Below are 15,007 nucleotides of genomic sequence, written 5' to 3'. Positions count from 1 at the left end.
GAGAGGCGGCAAGTTCGGATAAAGCGGCAGCAGACGCGTTCAGTGTTAAGTTTGCAAACTATGTAAAAGAGAACGCGTATTTACCTCAGCAGAGTTTTAATTGTGATGAGACGGGGTTCTTTTGGAAGAAAATACTATGCAAGACTATGCAGGACCGTGATTACACGAGAAGAGAAATCACTTTCTGGACATAAACCTTTAAAAATTAGGTACACACTGTCGTTATGTGAAAATGCCAGCGGATATTGTAAGGTGAAGCCACTGCTTATCAATAATTTTAAGATTCTTCGGGATTTCAAGTCACACAAAGTGATCAAAAGTAATTTAGCCGTTATGTGGCGAGCAAACTCTAAAGCTTGGCTAACAAGGCAGTTCTTTACTGAATGGGTTTTTTAAGTGTTACTGTTGAAAAGTATTTGGAAAAGAAAACGTTGCCTAAACAATACCTCTTGATAATGGATAATGCTTCTGCCAATCCTCCATCTTTGGAAGCGGATTTAGCAGAAAAATATTATTTCATGAAAATCACATTCTTATCTGCTATTACCACACCTTTAATTCAACCAATGGATCAGTAGCTTATTGCTAATTTTAGGTAGCTCGTTTCAGTTAATAAGTACTGATGATGGATCTAGACGGATCTTAAAGTATGCTGGCCAGAAGTGACTATAGCATTAATGGCAACCAGTTCTTGTCATAAGGAAAATAAAAACGGATCAAAATCAAAATATGTAGACTACAAATCTCTCAACTCACTTTGCTACCTGTGCTTAAATGAAAAACTGTTTATTTCTAGGTTCAAAGATAGAGATAAGCTCCTAAATAACAGAAATGAACCCCCTATTAACTTCGGACACTATCTATCCCACCTTCTTAGCTATTTTTATACCCTTTCATAAAATTTGTTTGAACTATTTTTATTTTTATCTTCCATAACTATGAACTATATAGAGGGTCAAATTATGTTGTTTTTTTTTACATGCAATGAGCAGGATTGACTTTGTTGCGTACCTAGCTGGCCCATTTATAACCTTCTACCTATAACTTAATCTACTCGCATTTATAAATATAATAGGCTACAAATTAACCCCTAAAACCTCTATCCAGTCTTCATTTAGGACACTAACACTCCTATATACCTTCTATCTTTTACTGTTTTATTTTTATTATTTTTTCTGGGGTTTTAGCATTTTTAACCCCTTAGCCTTATTATTCTTAATATTCAATAATTTCCCAACCATCAATTTCTACTATAGTTTTTTTATCTACTTATTACTGTTAATTATTTAATCATTTTTTAACTATCACTTTAATTTGCTATCATATTTTTATAAACTCAAATATTATAATTTTTTATTCAACCCTTATTGAAAATACAATTGTATTTTTTATTTATAATCTATATTTTATTTTATATTTAGCGCTTATATCCACGGGTGCATCAAGTTTTTACTGTTACTTCTTTGATAATTTTTCACATCTTTTTTGCTTTCATACTTATTACTCTATATTTTATCTTTTATTTGGTTGTTTTAATTTATGATTATTTTTCATTCTAGTAGATTTTCTATTTTGTATTTGATACACTCTTATTACTTTCCAAATATGTATTTTTTAAATTTTTTTATAAACTTTCACTGTGACTTAATTATTTTATTTTATTTATTTTTTGAATTTTTAATATTTTAATTTCTTAATTTTTCATATATATATTATATTTTTTATTGTGTTTATTTTTATTTTATTTATTTTTTCATATCTTTTCTTATTATATTTTTCGGTATAATTTACGTTATTTTCTTATAATTATTGTAATTATTATTATCATTATTATTATCATCATTATTTTTATCATTATTATTTTTATCATTATTATTTTCTATAGTTTTATCATTATCATCATTTGTAATCATTACTGTTATTTTTTATTTTTTTTATTTTGATTTTAAATTTGATCGTGGTAAAATGTATTATCGTCACACGTAAAGAAAATTAGTTAACAAATTATGCATACCGATTTTTCATGTCTTGTAAAATGGAAATAGATATGTATATACAATTATGAATGTATGTGTGTATGTATGTATGTACATGTTTCAATGTGTGTATATCTACATGTATATATGTAACTACATGTATGTGCGTATATATGTCTGAATGTACGTGTATGTATATATATATATATATATGTGTGTGTGTGCGTGTGTGTGTACTGCATTAGATTAGGTCTTTTTAAATATACTCCTTGAGTATGCCTCTCTATACTCTTCCTATTATTCACAAGTCTTATCTGTGCAATCTTTTTCAGAATAAATTTCATATTATTACACCTCCCCTTCGCCCTTTTTAGATAATTCGTTTGTTCACCGTCCCTCTCTGTCTTATGATGCCGTAATTAACCATTCTCCTTAACACTTACACTGGACCCCTTTTTTCTTCTCTCCTTTTTCTCAACTTTCTTCTTGTGTCTTTGCCTTATATGTCTAGAGTTTTAAATGTGACTGAACCTCACCCCCTAAATATTACCGTTTTATTTTTAAACAAAATATTTCTCCCATCTTTCATTTAAGAACCGGACACCTTTAGTGGAATAACAACATTATTATGTCGCCTGACGAGGGCTTGTAGTCTTGACCGACCACTTCTTCGAAACACTAGTATATCCAGTGTAGCAACTATGTAAATTTCACTCTCTCTCTCTCTCTCTCTCTCTCTCTCTCTATATATATATATATATATATATATATATATATATATTCAGGCAAACATTATTAAAAACAACAGAGATACCTTGCTTAATGATTCTTTTTTTCATTTTTTCGATCTTTCGTAAGATTTTTTTAACTTCAAGATGGAAGGTATTTACAAATGTTCCATGGTTCACACGAGCGCTTTCGATTCTTTCTTGAATCATCATCAGGTGGAGATAAAATATTAAAAATAAAAGTGAAATATATAGTTACGAATGATAAAAAGAGTCAATGAAAAGTCGATTAAAATATACATTTACGAGTGATAAAAAACTCGATTAAAAATTAGGATGATAAAAGGCAATATTCGTAAAACCAGTCGTATACTGGTTATGCTAAACATTTCAGCACATTATGTCTACTTTCAAAATCAATGCTATTTATAGATGGGTGCTGGGTTTTTATATATAGTGCTTCAAATATTTTTAATTTTGTACAATTACTTTCTCGTTGCAAAATCCTTGTGTTGTCCACGAGGACCTTTCTAAGATTAGAGGGAGGACAGCTATGTTGATTTGTTAAATACTGGTATATTGAGCTAGTACTGTTCAAATGCATCGTTAATCGATGGGACAATGTTGTTTTTGTATGTCCAATATGTGCGTTTTTATTTTCGGAGTTACACTCTCCTAAAGGACATTGAAATGTGTACACAATATTGGTGAAGTTAAAAAAATCTTACGAAAGATCGAAAAAATGAAAAAAAGAATCATTAAGCAAGGTATCTCTGTTGTTTTTAATAATGTTTGCCTGAATGAAGGAATGCTGCCTAAATACACTTATTTATATATATATATATATATATATATATATATATATATATATATATATATATATACGAGCAAATAGTTAATAAAACATGTTAAAAAACACTTTGAAAAAGAGTTAAAAACATATTTAATCTGAAAAGGAAACACTTGATAAGTGGATAGTCCTTAATCCGCGGAGTTTTGAAGAAATACTTTCCTTCTCATCAGAGGGTAGGAATTAGCAAAATGCGGGATCGGATTTTGCATGAAAAAGTATTTGATAAAACAACAAGTAAGTCAAAGATCTTACTTGAAAACAAAAAGTGAAGCAGAGAGAATATGGTGAAGAAAAAGGTGATTACACGTGAATGGATAGTCTGGTGAAAGATAAATAATCCAGTGAGGGTAAAATCCAAAAATATAACTTCAAGAAAGTTAATAAAATTTCCATTTGCACAAGTAAAATCCAAGGAAATCCCGTAATTGGAAGATAGTTCAAAATAATCCAAAGGCCGAAATCCATGGAATAATCCACAAAAATGTGTACAAGGGAAAAGGGGAAAAATTCCAATAATATTAATAAAAGAAAAATAAGATATGCTTTTCACACTGCTGCCGAGACATAAATATAAATAAGAAAGATCAGGGAAGAAGAAGAGGAAAAAAATTAAATGGTGATAGAATTAAATAGAAAATAGAAAAACAAATGTCAAAATGACCCAGACAGGAAATGTTACAAGGCGCGAAAAAAATATATAGGGCAAAATAATATAGGTCAACTGAAATGTACTGGTTATTACTTAAGAAAATGTCAGCAAGAGTTGTTAAAAGACACTAAATGGAAATAAATAAATAAATTTAGTAATTCATATATAAAAAATAAATAATAAATAAACAATAAATAAATAAAAAATAAAATATAAAATATAAAATAAAAAGTAAAAATTATTTAAGGGAAGAGGATGGCCGGTATTTGCAAATTCAGGAAAAAGCAAGAAAGAAAGTAAGTAAATGCATATAGTAAAATATAAGTAAATATACATACAAGATATGAAAGTGTGGGTAGATTGATATATTAAATAGATAGGAATGTCTAAAGACTAAAACAAAAATTGCAGATAAAAACCGGCCAAGTAAAGACGAAATAAAGAATTAAAATAAAGGATTATTAAATTATAAAGTATTAAGCAGTATGTAGAAAAAAAAACGATAAAGTTAAAGAAAAAATTATATATCTATCTAAATGGTAAAAGTAATAACTATGTAATTTCAAAATTACCATAATTAAATTTGGACTTATGTTTACAGAAAGAGATCAGTTCATTTTTAGAATTTATTATATTGTTACTTTGAGGGGAAGTAATTATAGTTAAAGCTTCGGCTGAGATAACTTTATAAATATTAATCCTTTAATATTTATAATATACTTTAGTTTTACCATCTTGGATCATTTTGGTAAATTTAATCGTAAATTTTATATATATATATATATATATATATATATATATATAAATATATATATATATATATATATGATTGATATGTAGTTTGCTTGAAGCATTGTGTGGGATAGATATGTAGTAGAGATTTAGAAGGCTGTCACAATTCGAAGAATGAAATATAGTTGATGTTGGTAAGAGAAGACGAGAACAAGTGGCGATTTACAAATCAATAAGTACATACATATATTTTCTATATACATATATTTATTCAGTTGTATTGGTAAAATGTCTTACTTGTTATGTCTGCGACAATATTCATTATTAATTTCGGAAAAAATTCTCTTTTCAAATGGTGGGCGTAACAGATCGATTCAAAGCATGCTAGATGATGGAGCGGAAGTTGGGTAGCTATGTGGGGCCTCGGAGCGAATGTGAGTAGGGGATTTATGTATGGTCTGATTAGATTTCTATTTATTTATTTGTCTTTTTTGTTTATAACTTGTTGCTTTAGTGTGAGCTTTTTTTAAATTTTGTATGTTCTCTATTTTGTTGTCTTTATCATTATTACTATTATTTTTTTCTGCTGATATGTGGGGTGTCTAGGTTTATCTAGGTCACGTAAGTCGCCATATATATATATATATATATATATATATATATATATATATATATATATATATATATATATATTATCCCGCACAGAGAATCTGAGGGAAAAGCGCTGCAGGAGAAAGATTCAGGAAGCCTCAGCAGCAACACCTGGTGTGACTTTTGACTACAACTGCTGCGGCCGAACCTGCTTGTCCCGCATTGGGTTGGTCAGCCACAAGTGAAAGATAGTTCGCTATCTTGTTGATAGTCTCTTTTTGCCCTCTCTACTTCACTCCACTATCCTCTTTTTCTCATCTAAAAGGCTTCCCTCGCCCACTATTAACAAGAAAGCGAATTGTCTTTCTACCGGGACTTAAACCAGAAGCAAGTCGTCCAACGCACCGTTCTGAATATCATCTCCCAGATTATTTTGCTATTTTGCTACCTACACTATTGATTTCGAGGTCCATTGCACACATAACTCAATACTCAAATTCTATTACTTACGGGGATAATTACAATGGAATGGTATATCCACCCAACATCGGATGAACTTTGTCAACACCGAGAAAGCTTTTGGGCTACATCAACCAACACACACTCAACGCAACAATGAATAAGGCTGCCCCGTATACTTTTCGAAAAATTGATAAGAAGCAATACGCTTTCGCTATATGGGAATATTACTTTCTCCCCTGGACCTGTTTTCTGTCCACCTGGATTTATAACACCGAAGGACATTGTACTCATTCAGATAATGGATTGCCCTGGTTGTATCAACTTCTCTTTTCGTATAATTTTTTCCATATAATTATCCATAACCACTCAAAAAACTATTAGCAATGCTAATAAGCGTCCATTCGCAGCTGAAAATTTTGCTAACCGCATTTAATTTCCTCTGATGATATGAGCCATTATTGAAAATCCATGGATTAAGGAAATTAACATAACCCCTTCTATATATTCCTTTTGTCAAGCAATAAATTCTTAAATTGAATATATGTGTCTGTATGTTATTTTTTCAGAATTTAAAATTTAACCACCAAGCTCATATATATATATATATATATATATATATATATATATATATATATATATATATATATATAACCAGCTTACAGAATTTCTATGCAATATGTGGATTTAGTTAGTATCATGGTGTTCAAACAAAACTAGGGTATTTTTAATACTGAGATGTCCCCGCTGTCGTTTGGAATAGAGGAGGGGGAATATTTATCGTTCATAGTAGGTCTTGTTTCTGTGAATGGCGCATTTTCCATTTCACTCTCTGAAAAGGTAATTTGGATAGGACAAAAACAAAAATCGTCCAGACAAGATGGGGTTACGATTCTCTGGCTGTATACAGAACACACACTACACTTTGATCGTAACCTGACCATCGCTCTTCCTTAATCATATTTTTTTTTCATTTATTCGCAATTTGGTCTTTCCATCTTTCTTTTATTTTTATTTTTTATTAATTTTACTATCTTTTTTTCTATCATTTTTTTACGATCTTTTCTTTTGTTTTCTTTTATTTCTTGTTTTTGTCACCGTCTCGACTTAAATCTGTATTCCTCCGCACCATCCGTCCCATCTTTTTATTCGTCTCCCCTGTTTCTTTTCCAAACAAATAGTGCAACCTTTTGACATCAGCTTTTTTTACTTCTCCCATCTAAATCACTACGCTCACCTAAAAATAAAACGAGAAACAAAGGAAACGACAATTACACCAACAAAAGCAACAAAAAACAGTAAGCGTTACTTTTGTCACACGTCACAGTTACCATAAACACCAGACGACAATTGCATAAGCGGCCTCGTCGTTAACCAAGCCGCCATATTACTATTCAAATCCAGAATCAAGTATGGAAATTCGCAAAACGACGTCCGGCTATCGTCTTTCCCTGGTTTTAATGAATTAAACTCCCCATTATCGGTCGGCGTTTGCTTAATAACACCTCCGATGCGACACCCGAGCAGAAACGCGTCTCTACCCGAGGCCTCTGGGGTAGAAATATTACAACGCCACACAAGATCGGGTAGCAACGAGACGATAAGATTGGTCGGGCGTCAGGATGGATCGACTCATCGCGGCCATTTTTTCAACACGTTTGTAGAAATAAAGGATGAACTTTATATTCTATTTTTTTAGATGTTGGATGATCAGTCACGCTTTCGTGGTAAATAGAATTGAATGGACTTTTTATATTAGTTGATTTTAGATGCGTCCAATGATCTATAAGCTGTCATTCCGTCACGTTTAAGTTCGTAATTGTAGTGTGTAAGGCCCTCTGGCGAGCTAATGCTTGTAACATATATTTCGTTTGTTTATCTCTCATATTTAACTTGGAAAATAGCATTTTAAGGTGTTTACACATTTATATAAGATTAGTCTGTCATACTAAATTTTGGAATAGACTTTAACTGTATCTGTCATGCTTATGTTTTAAATGCAGTTTTCTGTGGTCTGCCATGCTTTAGTTTGAAATAGCATTTTCCTAGGTCTGTCATTCTTACGTTTAAAATGCCATTTTTATTGGTCTGTCATGCTCAAGTTTGAAATAACATTTCTTCGGTCAATAAAATGTTTGTTTAAAATACAATTTTCTTTGGTCTGCCATGTTTAAATTTGAATTAGCATTTTCTCTGGTCTTTCATACTTCAGCTTAAAATAGCATTTTCTTTAGTCTGTCATGCTTATGTTTCAAATAACATTTTTTTGGTCTATCATGCTTCATTTTGAAATAGCATTTTCATTGGTTTGTCATGCTTAAGTTTGAAATAACAGTTTTACTTCGCTTTATTTCTTAACTTAGGAATTACATTTTCTTAGTTTGCCGTGCTTTAGTGTGCAAGAGAATGTTCCTTAGTCTGTCATGCTAAAGTTTGAAATGGCATGTCCTTGGTTTGTCATGTATATGTTTACAATACCATTTATCTTGGCCTACTATGCTTAAGTTTAAAATACCATATGCGTTGTTTTATTATTATTTGTTCGTCATTTTGTCGATCATAAGTTAAAAATAGGATTTTAGTTGGTTTGTATCAAGTTTAAAATAGCACGTTAGTCTTCCATGTGTTTCTCCTTCGCTCCAGTCCAAGATTGAAACAGTATTATAATTAGTCTGTCGTGTTGAAGTTTAAAATGGCATTTCTCTTAGTCTGTCAGAATTATGTGTGTCATTTCTCCTCTGGTCGAACTTCAGTTTAATATATACAGGGTGACTGAAAAGTAACTCCCTATTTTAAGATACATAAAATTTATTTTTGAAATATAATTTATGCAATTAATGAATATGAGAAGAAAGTGCAATGAATGGACTTTTATTTTAAATTCAATATTCAATGCCTTTATTCATCATCAGCTTTGCAAGTCGACCATGAATCGCATCAATAAATTTCACAAGAAATTCTTACTAAATGGTAATCATAGCTTCAGGTATTCGCCCTTCAAGTTCTTTTTTTTTTTTTTTTTTTTTGATTTGGTTGAGCAAATTTGCTCTTTCAGCCAGCCTAAGAAAAAAAAACGTCGCAGGACGTTAAGTCAGGACTTCTGGTGGTCTATCGTGTGAACCGCGATGATTCATCCATCTTTCAAGAAATAAGTCATTCAGCCATTCACGAACAACAATAGCAAAATGTGGAGGATTTCAATCTTGCATGAAAATCAAATCTTCAATATTATCCTAAGCACTAATAATTGGCCAAATTTCATCTCTCAACATAGTAAGGTACTTTCACACTTTGCTATTGTTGTTGAATGGCTGAATGCATAATTTCCTGGAACATAGATGGGGCATAGCAGATGAAGACGCCTATATTGATCTTTAAATAAAAGTCCATACCTCATAATTTCTTCTCACATTCATGAACTGTATGGATTATATTTCCAAAATAAATTCTATGTCAACACTTCTAAGGCTGTAAATAAATTCTATGTCAACACTTCAAAGGCCGTAAATATCAAGTTTTCTCTGATTCTCTCTTCTCTGATCTTGGGCACGTGGTGCAATGGGGAAAAATGGTTGCTGGTTACTTTTAATGCATCTAAAACCAAGCTTCTATCTTTTCACCATCAACGCTCTGATTCCCGTCTGGTATCAATTGAAATGAATGGCTCTCGTCTTGGGGAGTTCATTGTTTTGATAAGCTTCTGGGTCTGATCTTTACCTCTGATCTGAGATGGAACACGTACATCAAATCCGTTGCCAGAGTTGCTGGAAAATAGTAGAGTCGTTTTACCGCTCCAGTAGATATGTTACTGCTGATGCAATTTTTTACCTGTATATGAGTCAAGTACGTCGATGGATGGAGTACTGTTGCCACATCTGGGCAGGAGCTGCTAAGAAGCATTTATCCTGCCTTGACAGAGTTCAAAATAGACTTCGTAGCCTCGTGAGGGATGCCATTTTCTCTTCCCTGCAACCTCTTTCCACAAAGAAGAAACGTTGCGAGCTTTTTTTCTGCTTTATCGTTAATTTCAAGCAAGTGCTCTTCTGAACTCCAATCAATGGTCCCCCTTGCTTGACTTTCACGTCTAGCTTAAACAACTACCAATAATTCCACCCACTCTTTATCTGTGCTTTAAACTAAACGTAGATTCCATGAACAACACTTTTTTCTTAGAAGTGCGCGCCTGTGGAACTCTGTTCCGTTTTCCTGCTTTCCAACTGACTACAATATTGTCGTCTTCAAGTCCAACGTAAACAAGTTCTTGGTGAGCCGTCCCCCCTTAAGTAATCCAATTAACTAAATTTCCACTACTAACAATTACTACAATATTTTCCCATTAACTATCGTACACTCATTAAGCCTTATTCTTGTCTGGCCCGCGGGCCTTGATAAGGGGTGACTACTTCGTAAAAAAAAATTGAATGTATTTTTAAATAAGGGGTTGCTTTTCAATGATCCTGTAAAATTTTGAAGACTCCACCATATTATTTAATAGTAAACTGCAGACCACAAATTAGACACTAGAACAGGTGTGGTTTTGGAAGCCAATGCATAGCCTATGCGTAATCTTGCCAACAAAAATAAGTGCCTGGGCGCAAGATCAGCAGTCCACGATAAGGATACCTCAGGCGACTGGAAATAAATTCTCAGAGCGAAGGTAAGTCTGTGAAGGTCGAATACTTAATACGGAACAAACGTATTATCCTGCTCAACAACTATTGCCGAAATGTTTTGTGCTATTTAAGCTTAAAATTACTTTTAAGCTTGTCCGCGATGGTTAAATTTTATATATGAGTTTTTTTTTTTTTTTCTTTTCGATTATAATATTAAAATTTATTCCTATTCTCTATCTTTACAAATCTACTATCAAACCATGTATGAAGTATCGTTGTTATATCTGATTGATTGGTTGGTTGATTGGTTTTGTTTTACGGCATATCAACCCTTTTCAGGTTATTTAATGCCAAATCCAGTGATTTTGAAGAAAGAGTTTTTATAGAATATATTTGGGTTTCTTTTTAAGTCAGTTTCTATTTAACCCATAGTTGGGACCTTAACAAGTACTATCACTCCGGGTCAGAGTGGACCTGGGAGCAATTGCAATTAAAGGGTGGCTCCACACTCCCCAAAGCCCGCAAGATGGGGTCTCACCATCCGATATAGTTTAAGGTCATATCCAGGACCCTGTTATATCTGAGTTGGTGAAGCTGCATCCTGTTTGAAGGTTGTTGATAAATTGCAGGAACGTATCTGTAATTTGACTGGTCGCATATTTTCTTTTCACTGTAACCTCTCTCTTACAGATGTAATCTTGCTAGTCTCAATTCTTTTCTATAAATACTATTATGGCATGTGTTCCTCAGAATCGTCTGACGCATTCGCTGCTTTCTTGCAGCTAGTTTGATTCTTTGGTCTAAATGTGGCACAATGAAAAGCGTCCCTTTTGGGGAAGCTGGGCGCTTCTACATTAATGAACCTTCTGCCTAACTTTCTGTACTTGTGAGGTGCAGATGTGTTAAGCTTTGTGCTTTGTGATTTTGAAAATGTTAGAATATATCAATCTGGGATAACTCGAGCTAAGAATGACAATTTGTTTATGAACCAAGTCAAAACGATATAAGACCTTAGAATTTGAAAGGTCAAACCCGAAAGAACTCATGATGGGATACAAAAACAAAACAATGTTTAAACGTTATGTATGAATGTCTCTCTCTCTCTCTCTCTATATATATATATATATATATATATATATCGATCCATTGCGTGCGCACCAAACTGCTATACCTGCGTCTGTTGCGTACAAGAATCCAAGCTTCAACTGTTCAAAAAATAGAATTGTATTTCAATTCTCCCTTTCAATGAAGAAAGAGAGAGAAGGGGCGTGATATATATATATATATATATATATATATATATATATATATATACACGCATTTCTCTCTCTCTATATATATATATTTCTCATATATATATATATATATATATATATATAGAGAGAGAGAGAGAGAGAGAGAGAGAGAGAGAGAGAGAGAAAGAGAGAGAGAACATGAAGGTTTTGAAGACAGACATATAGGATACTGTTGGTAATATTATTTTTTTCTGGCGCGATAATGGTTGCCTACCTTTTTCACAGCAGCTTTGGCAATGTCTTCTGTGCATTTGACCCGCGATGTCTGAATGATAAACTCGCAGCTAAAGTGTTATTATCCATACTAATGGATGTATGGAAAGGTTTGTAATTGTTAAAGGAAAGTAGCCTTGTCTTAATAGCATTAAATGATATCTCATATGCGTTTATTGATCTTACAAAGATAGTCTTTAATGAGGAAACAAAATATATGGCGCACGTATGAAAGAGGCACACTCCTCTTTATTTTTTTATTTCCGTCTTTTGTTTAATTTTTTTTTTAGCAGTATTAACAGATGAGCACTAGCCTACCAGATTATCATTTTTCTTGAGTCAGTATTTAAAGATTTGTAAGGTGCCCAGTTTTTAATGCAACGTTCTAGTAAATTGACCACCTGTTTAAAACCACTCGATGTTTTGGGGACAAATTTCGCGAATTTAGCCTTTTTTTAGCAGATTAATCCTTTTTTAAATTTCGCTTTCTCCGATTATTCATGGTTATTTTCATTTGTTTATTTGTTTGTTTGTTTGTTTGTTTGTTTTTTTCGACGTTTACAATCTAAGGGCAATGAATGTGCTCTAGAGTGCAAAATAAAAACTTACATTTAAAAGGTTCATTTTTAGGAGCATTCGAGTCTGTATTCCGTATTGTTTTCACTGGTTGTCATAACGCGCGAAGATGAAAATGGCGACCAGTGAAAACAATACAGAATACAGGCTCGAATGCCCCTAAAAAAAAAAAAACTTTTTAATGGTAAGCCTTTTTTGTACATTTAAAACATCTCCAGCAAAATTTATCAATTTTTGCTTTTGAATATTTCACATAAACAGAATTTATTCTGTGCAAGTAATCTTTTGGATTGAGCATATTGGAAAGCTTTATCTATGAGGCAAACTTCCGGTTTGGCGATGGGTGCAACAGCAAAGAAGTCACGTTTCTTTACGCTCTTTTCGTCCTTAATGTACGGTTTCTAGCCTGCTTGCCTATGGCCACTTTTTTTTTTTTTTTTTTTTTTGCTCAACACGCAACTACAAACACCCGGACAACCAGGCTAGTGTCTAATAGAAAGTTTTAAAAATGGCTAATTAACCGGTCCACATGCGGTGAAAACATTCTATACATAAGCAAATGTTGGTTTTGAAGACATATAGGATACTGTTGGGTACGTAATTTTTTTCAGGCGCGGTAATGGTTGCCTACCTTTTTCACAGCAGCTTTGGCAATGTCTTCTGTGCATATGTTCCAGTTCATGTAACCTGTTAAGGTTGACTCGAGATGTTTGAATGATAAACTCGCAGCTAAAGTGTTATTATCCATACTAATGGATGTATGGAAAGGTTTGTAATTGTTAAAGGAAAGTAGCCTTGTCTCAGTAGCATTAAATGATATCTCATATGCGTTTATTAACCTTACGAAGATAGTCTTCAATGAGGAAACAAAATGATATGGCGCACATATGAAAGTGGTACACTCCTCTGTATTTTTTGTTTTTTTGTTTTCGTCTTTTGTTTATTTTTTTTTATCAGATTATTAACAAATGGACACTAGTCTACCAGATTATCATTTTTTTTTTTAATATTTATAAGGTGCTCGGTTTATAATGCAACGTTCGTGTAAATCGATCACCTATTTAGAACAACTCGATGTTTTGGGGCCAAATTTCGTGAATTTAGCCTTTTTCAAGCAGTTTAACATTTTTACTTTTTTTTATAATTTCGCTTTTTCCGATTATTTATGGTTATTTTCAATATTTTTTTTTCGACATTTACAATCTAAAGGTAACGAATGTGCTCTAGAGTGCAAAATAAAGACTTATATTTAAAAGGTTCATTTTTAGGAGTATTCGAACCTGTATTCTGTATCGTTTTCACTGGTCGACATAACGCGCGAAGACAAACATGGCGACCAGTGAAAACAATTCAGAATACAGGCTCGAATGCCCCTAAAAATAAACTTTTTAATGGTAAGCCTTTTTTTACATTTAAAACATCTCCAATAAAGTTTATCAATTTTTACTTTTGAATATTTCTGAATGGGCATGCCCACATAAACATAACTTGTTCTGTGCAATTAATCCTTTGGGCTGAGCATATTGTAAAGCTGTATCTATGAGGCAAACTTGAAGCCGAATTCTAAAAACTGCTAAAAAGAATTTTTGAAGGCGAAACTACTTTTAAAAAAATGCTAAATTCGCGAAATTTGGCCTAAAACGTTGAGTGGTTCGAAAATGGGTGACCGATTTGCTAGAATGTTACATTAGAAACTGAGCACCCTTTAGAAATATTTAGATATTTTTTGTTTGTTTGTTTGCTTGTTTGTTTGTCTGTTTGGTTGTAATTTTTTGATAATCTATTAGACTAGTGTCCATGCGATAATAATTCGCTGAGGAATTTGAAAGTAAAAAGAGACGAAAATAAAAGAAACACAGCGGGGGGCTTCCGCTTACATACGTGCGCTAAAGTTATCGCTTCATTTTCCTCGCGCAAAGAATTGGTACTTCGGCTAGCATAACAAGTGTACCCTCCCAAGCATTGCCTTCACTTTTGAAAGGATGTTTTCTTGCCGATCGCTGAACATTCATAGTTATTCTTACGCCAAGTTTGAGTGTCTCCTCGAGAAAGCTGGCGCCCCAAATCTTCGGTTTTGTATCATACCTTGCTGCAGTATGAAGCAAATAAATAGCCCGCTAGTATAATGAATAAAGTTTAGCTTAATGATCAACCCACGAAGGCATCTGCAACTTTATTTGGAGTAATATGTTTGGCAAAATGATTAGATCGTTAATGAGCTGGGAGACGGTTTTTAATCCTCTGGCGAGTTATAATAAAAAAAAAAAACGGCACTTGCTAAACACTCGGCATAAGATTCTCAGTGTCAAAGGTCAGTCTTGA

This window comes from Euprymna scolopes, chromosome 36 (genome assembly GCF_053919585.1).
Source record: "Euprymna scolopes isolate OS-2025 chromosome 36, ASM5391958v1, whole genome shotgun sequence".
NCBI classification, from domain to species: domain Eukaryota; kingdom Metazoa; phylum Mollusca; class Cephalopoda; order Sepiida; family Sepiolidae; genus Euprymna; species Euprymna scolopes.
The sequence above is the reverse complement of the archived record's forward strand: the minus strand, read 5'-3'. Positions refer to the sequence as shown.